Here is a 15,337-nt window from a genome sequence, read left to right as displayed (position 1 = left end):
CCTTCTGCTGTCACAGTGATGTAGCACAAATCGCTGGCCACATGCTAGGTTCTTAATCTTGCACTTGCCAATCTCCAATCCAGTGAGGAAATAAATGTCTGCTTCTTACGAATTACCAGTCTGAGGTATTCTGTTATAGTGGCACAAAATGGACTAAGCCAGGTCCTTACAAATTTAGTAAGTTAAAAGAAGTCACTCTGGAGTATGGTAGGTCCCTAACCCAATTCGATTGGTGTTACTTTATGAATGTTACAGGCATTCAGCCTAGCAGGTAAGAAGCTGGCTAAGACTCCTTGGTCCCATACAGGAGTATTTAGGGTCAGCATCAAGCTCCAGCTTCTGACTCTAGCTTGCTGCTAATGCTGACCTTTGGAGGCAGTGGTGATGGCTCATGTAATTGTATAACTGTCACCCATGTGAAAGGGCTGGATTGAGTGCTTAGCTCCCCATATGGCCCCAGAGCAGTCCTGGCCATTGTGGGCATTTGGAGAGTGGACCAGCATATGGGAGCCCTCTCCCCTCCTTTCGTCTTCCCACACTTCCCCTCCCCTCCCTTCCTCTCCCCTCCTTTCCTGTCCCCTCCTTTCCCCTCCCCTCCCCTCTCTCTCCTCTTACCTCTCCCCTGCTCTTGCCTCTTCTCTCTTCCCTTCCCTACCCTCCCCTTCTCTTCCCTATCTCAAAATAAATAAATAAATAAATAAAAATGAAAGCAGAGAAGACATGAAGATACAGATACACAAGGAGAATATAATTTGATGATGAAGGTAGACACTGGAGATCTGCAATTGCAAGCCAAGAAAAACAAAAATGCCTTGCAAACCAGCAGAGGATAGTAAGGAACAGGGAAGGATTTCCATTTAGATTTCAGTAGAACAGCCTTGAGGTCTTGATTGCAGACCTCTGATCTCCAGAACTGTTAAGGTAAACATTTTTTAGTTTACAGCCACTCGCTGTGTGACATTGAACCACCTGTACCTGAGAGGTCCATGCACAAGGCTTCAAACAATTGCAGATTGATTGACAATATTCAGGAAAAAGGATTGCATCTGGACTGAACATGTACATATTTTCTTGTATCATTTACATAATGAATTATGTAATATAATTAATCTAGAGATGATTTAAAGTATATGGGAGAGTGTGTATATCTTATATGAAAATACCCCAACATTTAATATAAGGCATCTATGGATGTTGGAACCAATGACCTTGGATATTGAAGGACCACTGAAGTACCATTGTTTCATTGCAGCAATCCTTTTAAAAAAAAAGAACTAGTATACTCTTCAAGCAGAAGGAAAGGATTGAGCATTTTTCAACTACATGTGGGAAAAAAATTCTTGTCCATTTATTTGTAGTGCAGTCTCATATGGTAAAATACAGTCAAAAAGAGCATAATATTTAAACATTTTTCTAAAATTTGCCTGTATTGTTGAATGCAGTTTTGACAACAAAACTCATAAACAAATCCCACAAAATGAATGATTCTGTGCTGGCATAAGGAAGTAAACATTAATGATGCTGATACATTTATTTATTTGTATTTATAAGGAAAAAAATTCTAAAGCAATTTGTTTCTTTGACATCTGTTCACAAAAGTCAGCATGATGAGTAGATTAGGTTTCTGTGGATCTGTGAGCAGGAATTTCTAAGTTTGGACCTTTATGTTTCCGGATCAACATCTTTCTTCCGTTAGAAAAATATTATGATCTAGACATGGAAAACTCAATTTCACAGCTCTGCCTGTAGCTTTTACTGATCTAAGCACACACAGGTAAATATTTAACACAATGGGATAGTCTTCCAAATGCTAAGGATACATTCTTCATCTTGCCTTAAAACCTATTCTTTGTTTTTCCTAGATTGTAGAGAAGTTCTGTCCAGTTATCTCAGAGCAGACCTTGTATTTAATAGTCAAACAGTAAATATTTAGCCAATTGAAAATATTACATCTAATATTAGTACAGAGTATATCTGCATCAATGTGCTAAACACATTTCGACATCATACATCCTTCTTAACTACAGTAAACCATAATGGAATTACATAGGTAGAGAAATATATAACTCTACTAGTGATTATATTTTCCCTCTCACTATTAATATGAAATGGCCATCCCTTGTGCTGGTTACACTGTTTGCCCTAAAGTCTGCTTTCCGTCATTCCCTGCTTCTCTCAGTCCCTGAGGGTGCTGATCCCTGCAGACTGCATCTTCTGGGTCCCTGCTTGACTGGCTGTCCATGTGTTTTCCCAGTGGGAAGTACCTATTTTTTCCTTGCTGAGATAGCAGCCTTTAATAGATGCTGAATTCTTAAATGACTACAGTTTCCATAGGAAGCCCTGCTCTCCATGGCTCTAACTTCATCCAGCTCTGATGATAGGCATTTCTTTCCCTTCTTGATTCAATCTTAGGTGAGGTAATAATGTCAGACTGTTATTACCTATGGGCACGGTGCTGTTGTTTTTCTTGGTGATGTTTTTCACATTTGTTTTTTATTAACAATGCATACAATGCTGAATAGGGGGTCTTTTTAAATATTCCTCATTTGAGCCATCTGTTTCCTGCCAAAACATATGACCTAAACATTCTTCACGGAAGTGACTTTGTTATATAAACTGAATTCCACATCATTATAATGTGTGTCAGATGTACTTCCTAGGTTAACCTCTGATCTTCATTTTGCTCATTTTCCACTTGCTCTTCAAATCCTACCAGGAAGCCTATAACTGATTAGACTTAGTCAAAATAGCAAGCAGCTGTGAGTGTTTGGATGACTCAGTTAAAAAAAAATCAAGTTCATTTAATTATGCAATGCTTGATTTAAACAATGCAGACTATCTAATTTCAGCACACACAACCAAAGTCCTTTTATCACCCTCCTACACAGCTCCAAAATATTTTCTCCATTTACTTGGGATTGGAGTCATCAGAAACAGTTCAGCCCAGTAAGTGTTAAATGTAAATCTTTAGGAAGCAAAATTTTTGACAAGCAGAGATTGTCCATTCTATGGATTTTGTAGTAGACATTAAGAAATTATTTCTGGGTCTGGAACTCGAATTATATTCAAGAGAGACACTTGCATACTCCTACACTTTCAATTTAAGTTTAAAAGTATTTTTTGTACCCAATACATACTTTAAATCTTTTGTGGAAAACTGCTTCTTGTGGGAGCACGTCTTCCTTTAAAGATTCCCATCTGGGATGAAGATACTTGTCTTAATTGCATAAACCCATTACTATTCATTTCACTTTTGAAAAAAACAAACCCTGTTTTGATATATAATTAGCAGATATTTTTGATTGCATCCAATTGCAGAGAAAATGTTTCTTCTATCTTCCTAGATAACATAGGAATGTTTTCTTAATCCAATGTTTCTGTTCTTTAAACTATGTAGACCTTTGTTTGGAAAGCATTTTAAAAACACAATTCAACATAATTACTATTCGACTGTTAATATTTTCAAAGGTAATTTTAATTTATGAAGCTGGATTAATTAAGTTCCTTGTGAGATTGATGGAAAAAGGCATAGGAACATTTTAAAAGGTGACAGAGTCTTTATGTTGACTGGAATGTTGATTGTGCAGGTATATGCATTTCTTAGGGCAATAATATGAATTTGAGATTTGTATACCTTATTGTAAGCAATTTTATAATAAAATAAAATATTTTATGAATTTTCTACACATTAAATACTATAGTTTAAGAAATCAAATTAATATTAACACAATTGCCAATATTATGAGCATTTTGTGAGCTAATTTTATGGGAAAATTTCTATTAATTATTAGAAGTCTCTGTTTTTATTTTAATTAATAAAAACTAAAAATCCACGCCAAATCACAAAATGCCAGCATTTGAATACATATAACCACAGCAGGCATAAGTCAAATGTGTTTCTACATAAATATAATTTAAAAATGGTTTCCACTAATCTACCTAAGTAGTCAGGTTAAAATAGCTGTACTACTTATACAGTCTTTCAGATTTATTTTTCCATTTTATATGTAAGATTTTCATAATCAGCATGAGCAAGGAAAAATAGGATCTTTTGAAGATAAAACATTTTTCTGTTTTAATGGAATCTTGAAGCTAATAAGTTAGTCAGATGAGTCATAGGCAATTTTTTTGGTGATGTAAAATGTTTAATATGTACTGATAAGCTTTTTAACTGTGGGATGCTGTTTCCTGATTAAGATTTTTAGATCCAGAATATTCTCTCATAGTTTGACTTATCATAAGCAAATACTTTATGGCAAACTACCTTAAGTAAAGGATTACGCCATTCCTTACAGGATATTTAATTCTTGTTCTGCTTTCCAGATTTCTCAAGATCTGGTGATGTACTAATATTTTCCTTTATCGTGATCATGATTGATAAATAATCATTAGGATAAGAGAGCCATTCTTTCTCTGGTATTTACACCAAGTCTTGGAGGCCTCCAGAAAATCTATTGGACTGTGGAGATCTGCTACCCAATTCTTTTACAATTCAATAATCAACAGATTACACCCTGGCTACTGCCTGCGTGGACTAATGCTTTTTCAGTCAGAACTATGGCTGCTCCCACAGTAAATAACCATTGGATTTTCCTGTTTGCGGTTTACTAGTGCATTAAGATTGTATGGCCATGCCTGAGCACAGCAGTTTTTTTTTTTTTTAATAACATTTGTCTTATATGCATAAATGTTAGATAAATGGTATGAACAAGCATACCAAGTTCTGCATAATCTCCATAATAAACCAATGATACTCATGAAATTATAAAAAAAAAAATCGAGTCACCAGACAAAGCATGCCCGTGAACAGTAATAGATGTCAGGATCATGCTCATGAAAAAATGCTCCCTTTTTGACTCCCAAGATTTCAGAAACATAAATGAAAAATACCAAGGCAATATAAGTAGTGTTGAATATTTTATTTTTGGCCATTACTTTCTAAGGCACACAAGTTGAAAATGCTTTCATTTCAGAAAGCTACTTTGTGATAATTATATACCATTATTTTTAATCTAAGTTTCTTGAGGGCTGTAGTTATTTCTTACTCATTTTAGTTACCCCTTCGACATAACATAGTGTCTTGTAAAGAGTAAGCAGTTGCCAATGGAATGAAATTAAATTAAACATAGTTGCTATTGTTGTATCATTATTATTTGCAAATAATACATTTATAGTAATTTAACATTTTCAAATAACTTTTGCACTTAGTACCATTTTATTCATTCATTAATCAGTTCACCCAAAAATAATTATAATTGCAAATGCATAGGTAGTTTTAAGGACCTTGTACTCCACAGGAAAACAAAATGGACACAGAGCATATTCTGAGGGCTATAATAGAGCTCCTCAAAAAGCCCACAGAAAATGCATATTATGAAAAAATATTCTTGGGTTTCAATTTTGGAGGCATAAAAGCACTTTTAATTTTGTTTTTTCCATGAGCTTTTTGCAGCTCCTCCATTCTGTATAGTCAATTATGACTTAGGGCATATGGCAAAGAACTGTAAGCAAGCTTCCCAAATAAAAGGAATAGTGTGATGCAGTGGGTTAAGCTGTCATTTAAAATGCTGGCGTCCAATATCAGAGCATAGTTTGGGTGTTAGCATCTCCTCTTCCAACCCAGCTACTTGCTAATATGCCTGGAAAAGCAGCAGATGATGGCTCAACTACCTGGACCCCTGCCATGCACATAGGAGACCAAGATGGAGTTCCTCTTGGCTTTGTCTTGACCCAGGTCTGACTGCTGCAGCCATCTGGAGTGAACCAGAAGATAGAAGATAATTCTGTGTGTGTGTGTGTGTGTGTGTGAGCGCTCTCTCACTGTACTTCCCAAAAAAGATTTATTTATTTATCTGAAAGGCAGAAAGAGAGAGGAAGAATCTTTTGTCTGCTAGTTCACTCCGCAAATGCCAAAATTGGCTGGGGTTGGGTCAGGCTGACTCCAGAGGCCAAGTGCTTCATTTAGGTCTGCCATGAGGGTGCTGGGGTCCAAGTACTTGAGCCAACTTCCACTGCTTTCCCAGGCACATTAGCAGGGAGTGAATCAGCGAGTATTTGAACCAGCATCGATATGGGATGCCGGCTATGCAGATGGTGGCTTAATCTACTATGACACAATCGTGTTATTATAAATCTTTTTTTAAATTTTATTTGAGGTATAGAAGTTTCATGTATTTCATATATACATATTTAAGAACATAGAGATACTTCCTACCCTACTCTCCCTTCTGCCCATGCTTGAACACTTCTTCCTCCTCCGTCTCCTATTCCTACCCTGAATTGTTACAAAGATCTATTTTCAGTATATTTTACACTCATAAGGATAACCATAAACTAAGTAAAGAGTTCAACAAATAGTATGAAGGAAAACACTGTACCTCAACATAGAGACAGGGAGTGTAAACAATCATTGAACCTCAAAATGTCCATTTAATTACAGTACATTACATTTTAGGTACTCTATTAGTCACTGTAGATCAGTGGAAACATATGCTATCTGTCTTTTTGGGACTGGATTATTTCACAAAGTATAATGGTTTCCAGTTGCATCCATTTTGTTGCAAAAAAAAGCATTTCATTTTTTTTACAACTGAGTAGTACTCCATAATATATGTATATATACCAAGATTTTTTTTATCCAGTCATCAGTTGATGGACATCTGAGTGCACTCTATGTCTTAGCTATTGTGAATTGAGCTGCTGTAAACATGGAGTAGAGATAACTCTTTCATATGCTGACTTCTTTTTGTTTGAGTAAATTCACAGGAGTGGGATTGCTCAGTCATATGATAGGTCTATATTCAGATATCTAAGGTCTTACACAGTGGAAGCACCAATTTGCATCCACCCAACAGTGGATTAGGGCACCTTCCCTCCCTCCCCCCACATTCTCACCAGCATTTGTTGTTTGTTGATTTCTGTATAAAAGCCACTCTAACTGGGGTGAGATGAAACCTCAGTGTGTTTTTTTTTATTATTTATTTTATTTTTCATTTATTTGAAAGAGTTACAGAGAGAGAGAGAGAGAGAGAGAGAGAGAGAGATTCACTCTCCAGATGGCTGCAGTGGAGAGAGATGTGCCAATCCGAAGCCAGGAGCCAAGAGCTTCTTTTGGGTCTTCTACATGGATTCAAGTGACCAAGGACTTAAGCCTAATTCTACTGCTTTTCCAGGCCATAGCAGAGAGCTGGATCAGAAGTAGAGCAGCCAGGACTTTAACTGGCACCCATATGGGATGCTGGCACTGAAGGCGGCAACTTTACCCACTACGCCACAGCACCAGCCCTCCCTTCACTGTGGTTTTGATTTGCATTTCCCTGATGGCTAATGATCCTGAGCATTTTTTTTCCCAGTGTCTGTTGATCTTTTGAATTTCCTCTCTTGAAAAATATCTGTTCAAGTCCTTTAACCATTTCTTAATTGGATTGTTTGTTTTATTGTTGGATTTATTGAGCTCTTTAAATATTCTAGATATTAACCCTTTATAAGTTGCATATTTTACAAACATTTTCTCCCATTCTATTAGTTTTCTCTTCACTTTGCTGAATCTTTCCTTTACATTCCCATTTATCAAATTTGGTTTGGATTGCCTATGTTTCTGAGGTCTTTTCCAAGATTTCTTTGCCTATTCCAATGTCTTGCAAAGTTTTCCAATGTTCTTTAGTAATTTGATGGTATTGGGTTATAAATTTAGGTCTTTGATTCATTTTGAGTGAATTTTTGTATAAGTTAGGAGTCATTTTTCATCCTTCACATATGGAGATCAGTTTTCCCAGCAATTGTTGTTGTTGTTTTTTTTTTTAATATACAGAAGATTGATTTAATATATATTAAGTAAAGATTTCATCAGTTTGCACCCACACAGAAACACAAAGTGTAGAATACTGTTTCAGTACTAGTTATAGCATTAAATCACATTGGACCCTAATTTAAGGACAGATCCCACATGAGAAGTAAGTACACAGTGACTCCTGTTGTTGACTTAACAATTTGACACTCTTGTTTATGGCGTCAGTAATCTCCCTATTGTTGTTGAGACTGTCCTTATCCCAAGGATTGATTTTAGCTCCTTTGTCAAAGGTAAGTTGGTTGTAGATACATGATTTATTTCTGGAGTTTCTATTCTGTTCCATGGGCCTACACTTCTGTTTTGGTGCCACTACCAGGCTGTTTTGATGATAACTCCCCTATAGCATGTCTTGAAATCTTGTACTGTGGTTCTTGCTTTGTTTTTGTTATATAAGTTTGGTTTAGTGATTCAGTATCTGTTGTGTTTCTGTATGTATCTTAGCATAATTTTTTTCTAGATCTGAGAACGTCATTGGTGTTTTGCCTGGAATCACATAGAATCTGTAAAATGCTTATGGTAATATGGACATTTTGATGCTATTGAGTCTTCGTGAACATGGAAGATTTTTGCCATTCAAACTTTTCTCTATTCATTCTCCATACTGGCTGTATGTTTGTCATAAATTACCTTGGTTTTCTTGAGGAATGTTCCTTCCATACACAATTTACTTAATATTTTCATCATAAAAGGATATTTTATTTTACCAAATGCTTTCTCTATTGAGAAGGCCTCTATTGCCACTATTGAGATACTCATATGCGTTTTGTTCTTTAGTTCATTAATGTGATGTATCACATTTATTGATTTGCAAATTTGGAACCATCCCTTCATACCAGTAATAGATACCACTTGGTCCTGGTGAATGATCTTTATGATATGATGTTGGACTCGATTAGCTAGTGTTTTTGTTGAAGATTTTTGCATCTATATTCATCAGAGATACTGGTCTATAGTTCTCTTTCTCTGAGATATCTTTTCTGGTTTAGGAATTAAGGTGGTGATGACCTTATAGAAGGAGTTTGGGAAGATTGTCTTCTTTGAAGTTGTTTTGAATAGATTGAGATGAATGGAGTTAGTTCTTCTTTAAATATCGGATAAAATTCAGAATTGAAGTCATCCGGTCCTGGGCTTTTCTTTTTTGGGGAGGTTATTTATTACTGATTCAATATCCATCATGGTTATTGGTCTGTTTAAGTTTTCTGCATCTTCATGACTCAGTTTTGGTAGATTGTATGTATCTAGGAATCTCTCCATTTCTTCTAGGTTTCCCTGGTTATTGGCATACAGCTCTTTGTAGTAATTCCTAACGACTCTCTTTATTCCTGTGGTGTCTACTGTACAATTTACCTTTTCATTTCTGATTTTATTGATTTGGGTCTTCTGCCTTTTTTTTTTTTTTTTGGTTAGTTGGGCCAATGGTGTGTCAATTTTGTTTATTTTTTTAAATTCCAGCTCTTAATTTTGCTGATATTTTGTATTGCTTTTTCATTTCAATTTTGTGTATTTCTTTTCTAATTTTAATTATTTCTTTCCTCCTACTAATTTGGGGTTTTGTTTGTTTTTGTCTTTCTTGGTTCTTGAGATACATTGATAGCTCATTTATTTGGTACTTTTCCTGTTTCTTTATGTAGGCACCAATTGCTGTCAACTTCCCTCTTAACATTGGTTTTGTTGTATCCCATAAATTTTGATATGATGTATTGTCATCTTTATTCATTTCCAGAATTTATTTTTATTTCTCTTATGAGTTCTTCAATGACACATTGTTCATTCATGACCATGTTGTTCAGTCTCCATGTATTTTCTTTTTTTTTCTCTTTTTTTTTTACTTTTATTTAATGAATATAAATTTCCAATACACAGCTTATGGATTACAATGGCTTCCCCCTCCCATAACTTCCCTCCCACCCGCAACCCTCCCCTCTCCCACTCCCTTTCCCCTTCCATTCACATCAAGATTCATTTTTAATTCTCTTTATATACAGAAGATAAATTTAGTATATATTAAGTAAAGATTTCAACAGTTTGCACCCACATAGAAACACAAAGTGAAACATACTGTTAGAGTACTAGTTATAGCATTAAATCACAATGTACAGCACATTAAGGACAGAGATCCCACATGAGGAGCAAGTGCACAGTGACTCCTGTTGTTGACCCAACAAATTGACACTCTAGTTTATGGCACCAGTAACCACCCTAGGCTGTCGTCATAAGTTGCCAAGGCTATGGAAGCCTTCCAAGTTCGCCGACTCTGATCATATTTAGACAAGGTCATAAAAGGCAGGGTGAGGATAGTAACCAATGATCCTAAGAGTGGCATTAACCAGGTCTGAACAGTTATACAGCATTAAGTGGGGAAGAGGACCATCAGTACACACAGGTTGGGAGTAGAGCCATTGGTGGTAGAGTAGAGGTTATGATTACGAAGGAATGAGGCCCAAGTGCGCTAGACAGGGTCTAGAACAAAGGACAGAGTCATTATTTGAGGAGCTAAGAAAGGTGCTGTCTAAGCTACAATTAAGTTTTCTGATTGAGAGGTAAATAGAACCTGACAGAAGGGGCTTGATAATAATCTGTTGGGCTTTAGGCCTTGTAAGTTAAGAGGCCCAGACCTATCTATCTCTTCACATGGGGTACATCCTAAGGGAGGTGTGAACCTCCTAGGGGAAGGCACTCTGTTGACTTTCATTACTTAGCTGACCTGGGAGGAGAGCTGGCCAGGTAAAGGCAGGTGGCATCTTTAACAAGAAATTTACAGTTCTGCCTGCAATGTTGCTGACCCTACTTGGCTGTCCACTCAGCTGTAGTGGTCACTTTGGAAGTTGGGCTGAGTGAAGTGCTTTTCAGCTTAGAGCCAATAAGATCTGTGGCTCTGACCTGGGTCTCCATGTATTTTCATACATTCTAGAAGTTCTTGCATTGTTGATTTCCAGCTTCAATATATTGTGGTCAGAGAAGATGCATGGCATGATTTTTTGAATTTGCTAAGACTTACTTTGTGTCCTAGCATATGGTCTATTCTAGAGAAAGTTCCATACACTGAGGAGAAGAATATTTTCTGCAACTGTGGGATGAAAGGGTTTGTAGATAAAAGTTAGGTCCATTTGGTCCATAGTGTAGATTAGCTCTGTTGTTTCTTTGTTGATTTTCTGTCTAGTTGATTCATCACTGATGAAAGTGTGTTATTGAAGTCACCCCTTGCTATTGTATGGGAGTCTACATCTCCCTCAAGGTCCATTAACATTTCTTTAAAATAGCCAGGTACCCTGTAATTGGGTGCCTATATATTTATTATAGTCACATCTTCCTGTTGAATTGATACATTAATTATTACATAGTACTCTTCTTTGTCTCTTTTAACAGTTTTTATATTAAAGTCTATTTTGTCTGTTATTAGAAAGACTAAATCAGCCCTTTTTTGCTTTCCATTAGCATGGGATACATCTTTCTATCCATTCACTTTCAGTCTGTCAGTATTTTTTGCGTGTTTCTTGTAGGCAGCAATCAGATGGGTCTTGTTTTTTTTTGTTTTTTTTTTTTTTTTTCCATTCAGCTGGTCTGTATCTTTTAACTGGAGAGTTGAGGCCATTTACAATCAAGGTCGGCCCTGCCATTTTTCCATAAATATTCCTATTGTTTATTTTGGATTTCTTTTGTACTTTTACTGGGAAATTTATGCCTTCACATACATTCATAATGATGACATTCTTTCTGTGTTACTGTGTGTCGCAAATCCTTAAGCATCTTTTATAAGGCTGGACAAGTTCAATCTCTGCTTGTTATGGGAGGTCGTTATTTTAGCTTCTTTCATAAATGAGAGCTTTGCAGCATACAGTGTTCTGGATTGACAGGTTTTTTTTTCTCTTAAGGCTTGGAATATTTCTTGCCATTTTCTCCTAGCCTGTAGGATTTCTGATGAGAAGTCTGCTGTGAGTCTAATTGGAGATCCTTTGAAAGTAATCTATCATTTATCTTGTACACATTTTAGAATCTTTTTCTTTATGTTTTACTTTGAAAAGTTTGACTACCATTTGTTGTAATGAAGATCTTTTCTAGTCGTTGTGTGTGTCTATACTTGGAAGTTCCTTTCTTTCTCCATATTGAAAAAGTTTTCTGTAATTATTTCACTGAATAGTCTTATAATCCATTCAATCTTTCTGTTCCTTCAGGAACTCCTCTAAGACCCATATATTTGATCATTTGATACTATCCCATTAATCTGAATATGAACACTATTTTAACCAGCTGCCTGTTGGTACTCTGCCTAGGTGGTTAGAGCAATGGATTCTCTGGTATTTTGGGAGGCTGGAGGCCTTTCAATCCCTCTAAATCTTTTTAAAAATGAAGAAAATCCTGAATGAAGAGATACTCAAAGGGTGAGTTAGCCTTGAGAGAGGAAGCACAGGCTTCATGAAGAAGATAGCACATGCCTGGGCCTTTAATAAAATTAGCTATTCAAAGAGCTGTAGTAGATTTATATATTTCAATACCTTTAATCTAAAATGAACATAATAATACTTATATGGTAAAAATTAAATGAGGTGGTATACATATAAGTGTTTGATAAAAATCAATTAAGCAATGTATCTGTAATTTAGAATATGATGCCAGACAATAAAAGAATGATCTAGTGAAAATTATACCACTTAGAAGTTTAAAGGGGCAATGGGAGATAAATTTATCAGTACATTTAATTGGTATTCAACACATGTAGTAGGATTGGCAATAGAATGTTTGTATGGAGTGAGGGATACAGGAAAGAGAATTATATACATATTTTGACTGGCACAATATACAAAAAATGGTAATCAGAAACTCCCTAAAACAATCTCTTATTCCCTTCTCCACATTTTTTTCTGGGCTATTAATTTCATATTAATTAAATTGAACTTATGTCTTTTCTCATAGAAGCCAATATTTCTTCCCTGCTTTGAGCTTCCACATGACTTGTTTTCCATTCATACAGATTCTTTCCTCCATTTTCTACCCAACTTCAACTCAGCTTATCTATCATCTTTTCTGGTCTTGAAAGTTATCTATCATCTCTTCACATGTTGTGACTTCACTATCTCTTCCAGTTATAGCTTCTATTATAGGACACTGGAGAATTTTCATCATTTATGTGGTGATTTACTTATGGTTATTTTTCTTTCTAAATTATAAACTATGAAAGTGAAGGAGGCATGTTACTTGTTAAAATGCTATCACCATCACTTCACCACTGCCTTCACAGTACTTAGCAATAATATGTCCTAATGAACATCTGTAGAATGACTGATTACTGACAGAAAAATGGCCAGAGAAGTTGGTGATGAAGGCTGAAAAATTCAGATTTGTATCTATAAATTTTTAGGAGGCCATTGGAAATCCAGTGGATATAATTGTTAGGAAATTACATATTCAAATGTAGGAGTCTAGATAAAGCTGTAAGTATGTAATTAACATATGCAATCCTCACTTTGCATGACATTTTGTTACCTACATTTTGCTCATATAGGAGATATGTTACTTCCATGTTACCATACAATACAGAAGCTTGCTAAAGTATGCATCTGTTTGAGTTAACACAGCACCATGAAAAGCTAGGTCTATAGTTAATACTAATACCATGCACAGATACAGCTAAGGTTCCAAAAGGACAAGGTGGTTAGTGGAATCTATCAGCACATAGTTTATACAATAAGGAACCTAAAGCAGAATAAATGAGGTAAGAAAAAAGGTGAAGCCGGAAAAGGTAGAAAGAAACTCAGATTTTTTTTCCTCATGAAAGTTAAAGGAAATATTTTCTGTGGTTATGTCACTATGGACAGAGTCAAGATATATGTGGGTAGAAGTTAGATTTCAAGTAGTTAGTGGAAATAAACTGAAAAAGAGAAAACTGGATAGTGATTGTAAACAATGCAAGGAGTTGGGTTATTCAGTAATGGGAAAGGGGATGACCTCTGAAAAGAAGAAAGGTTTTGTAGGGACATTTCATTTGGGGATTTGTTGGTTGCTTTAATGATTGGTGAGATTTGACAGTACTTAAATAAAGGACTGTTTACTTTAGAAAGAAATGAGACAGTGAAAATAAAGAGGATAACACTAAAAAATAAGCTATCAAGCCATGAATAAAACATGTAAGAACTTTAACTGACTATTACTAAATGAAATAAGCCAATCTGGAATGGACACCTATTATATGACTCCAACCATGGGACTTTCTGACAAAGAAAAAAGTGCTGTCATAGGGAGAAGATCACTGGTTGATGGGGGGGAGTGTTAGGGGAGAGGTGAATAGATGGAGCACAGAGCATTTTCATGTCAGTTCATCTATACTGGATTTTACTACAATGGTAGCTACATTTGTCAAAACCCATAAAATGTACAATATCAACAGTGAAGCTCAATGTAGACTGTGCACTTTGGGTGATAATGATGTATCAATATAGGTTCATCAGTTATAACACAGGTACCATATAGTAGGGGATGCTGATAGTGTGGGGGTGGCTACACTTGTATGGAGACATGTACATCTCTGTATATTTTGTTTAAGTTTGCTGTTTACATAAAATTGCTATTTAAAATAGGTTATATTTAAAAAATCTAAAGATGATGACATATACAATGAAAGACATCATTTTCAGACTCAGGTCATTGAGCAAGCAGGCAAGAGGATACTGTAAGCACAGGCTGTTTTTGACAAGAATGAGTTCATCTTTCTCTCTATTCTGGATTTTTTAGAAAGTTTTTATTTAATGAATAAAAATTCCATATGTACAGCTTTTGGGAATATAGTGGTTCTTCCCCCCATTCCAGCCCTCCTACCTCCACTCCAATCATACCTTCTATCCCATCACCTTTTTCATTAAGGTTTGTTTTTAATTGATTTTCTATACAAAAGACCAACTCTATACTAAGTAAAGATTTCAACAGTTTGCATCCACACAGACACACAAAGTATAAAGTACAAAGTACAATTTGAAGACAATTTTTACCATTAATTCTCATAGTACACCTCATTAAGGACAGAAGTCCTACATGGGGAGCAAGTGCACAATGACTCCTGTTGTTGATTTAACAATTAACACTCTTATTTTTGACTTCAGTGACCACCCGAGGCTCTTGACATGAGTTGCCAAGGCTATGGAAGCCTTTTGAGTCCACAAATTCTGTCAGTATTTAGGAAGGACCATATGCAAAGTGGAAGATCTCTCCTTTCAGTGAAAAGTACCTCCTTCTTTGATGGCCTCTTTTCACTGGAGTCTCACTCAGAGATCCTTCTTGCAGAACAGTTTTTGCCACTATGTCTTGGCTTTCCATGCCTGAAATGCTCTCATGGGATTTTCAGCCAGACCCGAATGCCTTAAGGATTGATTCTTAGGAGAGAGTGCTGTTTAAGGCATTTGTCATTCTATGAGTCTGCTGTGTGAACTTCTTCCCATGTTTGAACTTTCTCTCCTTTTTAATTCTATCTATTGTTATTACCAGACACTTGGTCTTATT

Source organism: Lepus europaeus, chromosome 1, assembly GCF_033115175.1.
Source record: "Lepus europaeus isolate LE1 chromosome 1, mLepTim1.pri, whole genome shotgun sequence".
In the NCBI taxonomy this organism is placed as follows: Eukaryota; Metazoa; Chordata; class Mammalia; order Lagomorpha; family Leporidae; genus Lepus; species Lepus europaeus.
This window is presented reverse-complemented; position numbering follows the sequence as displayed.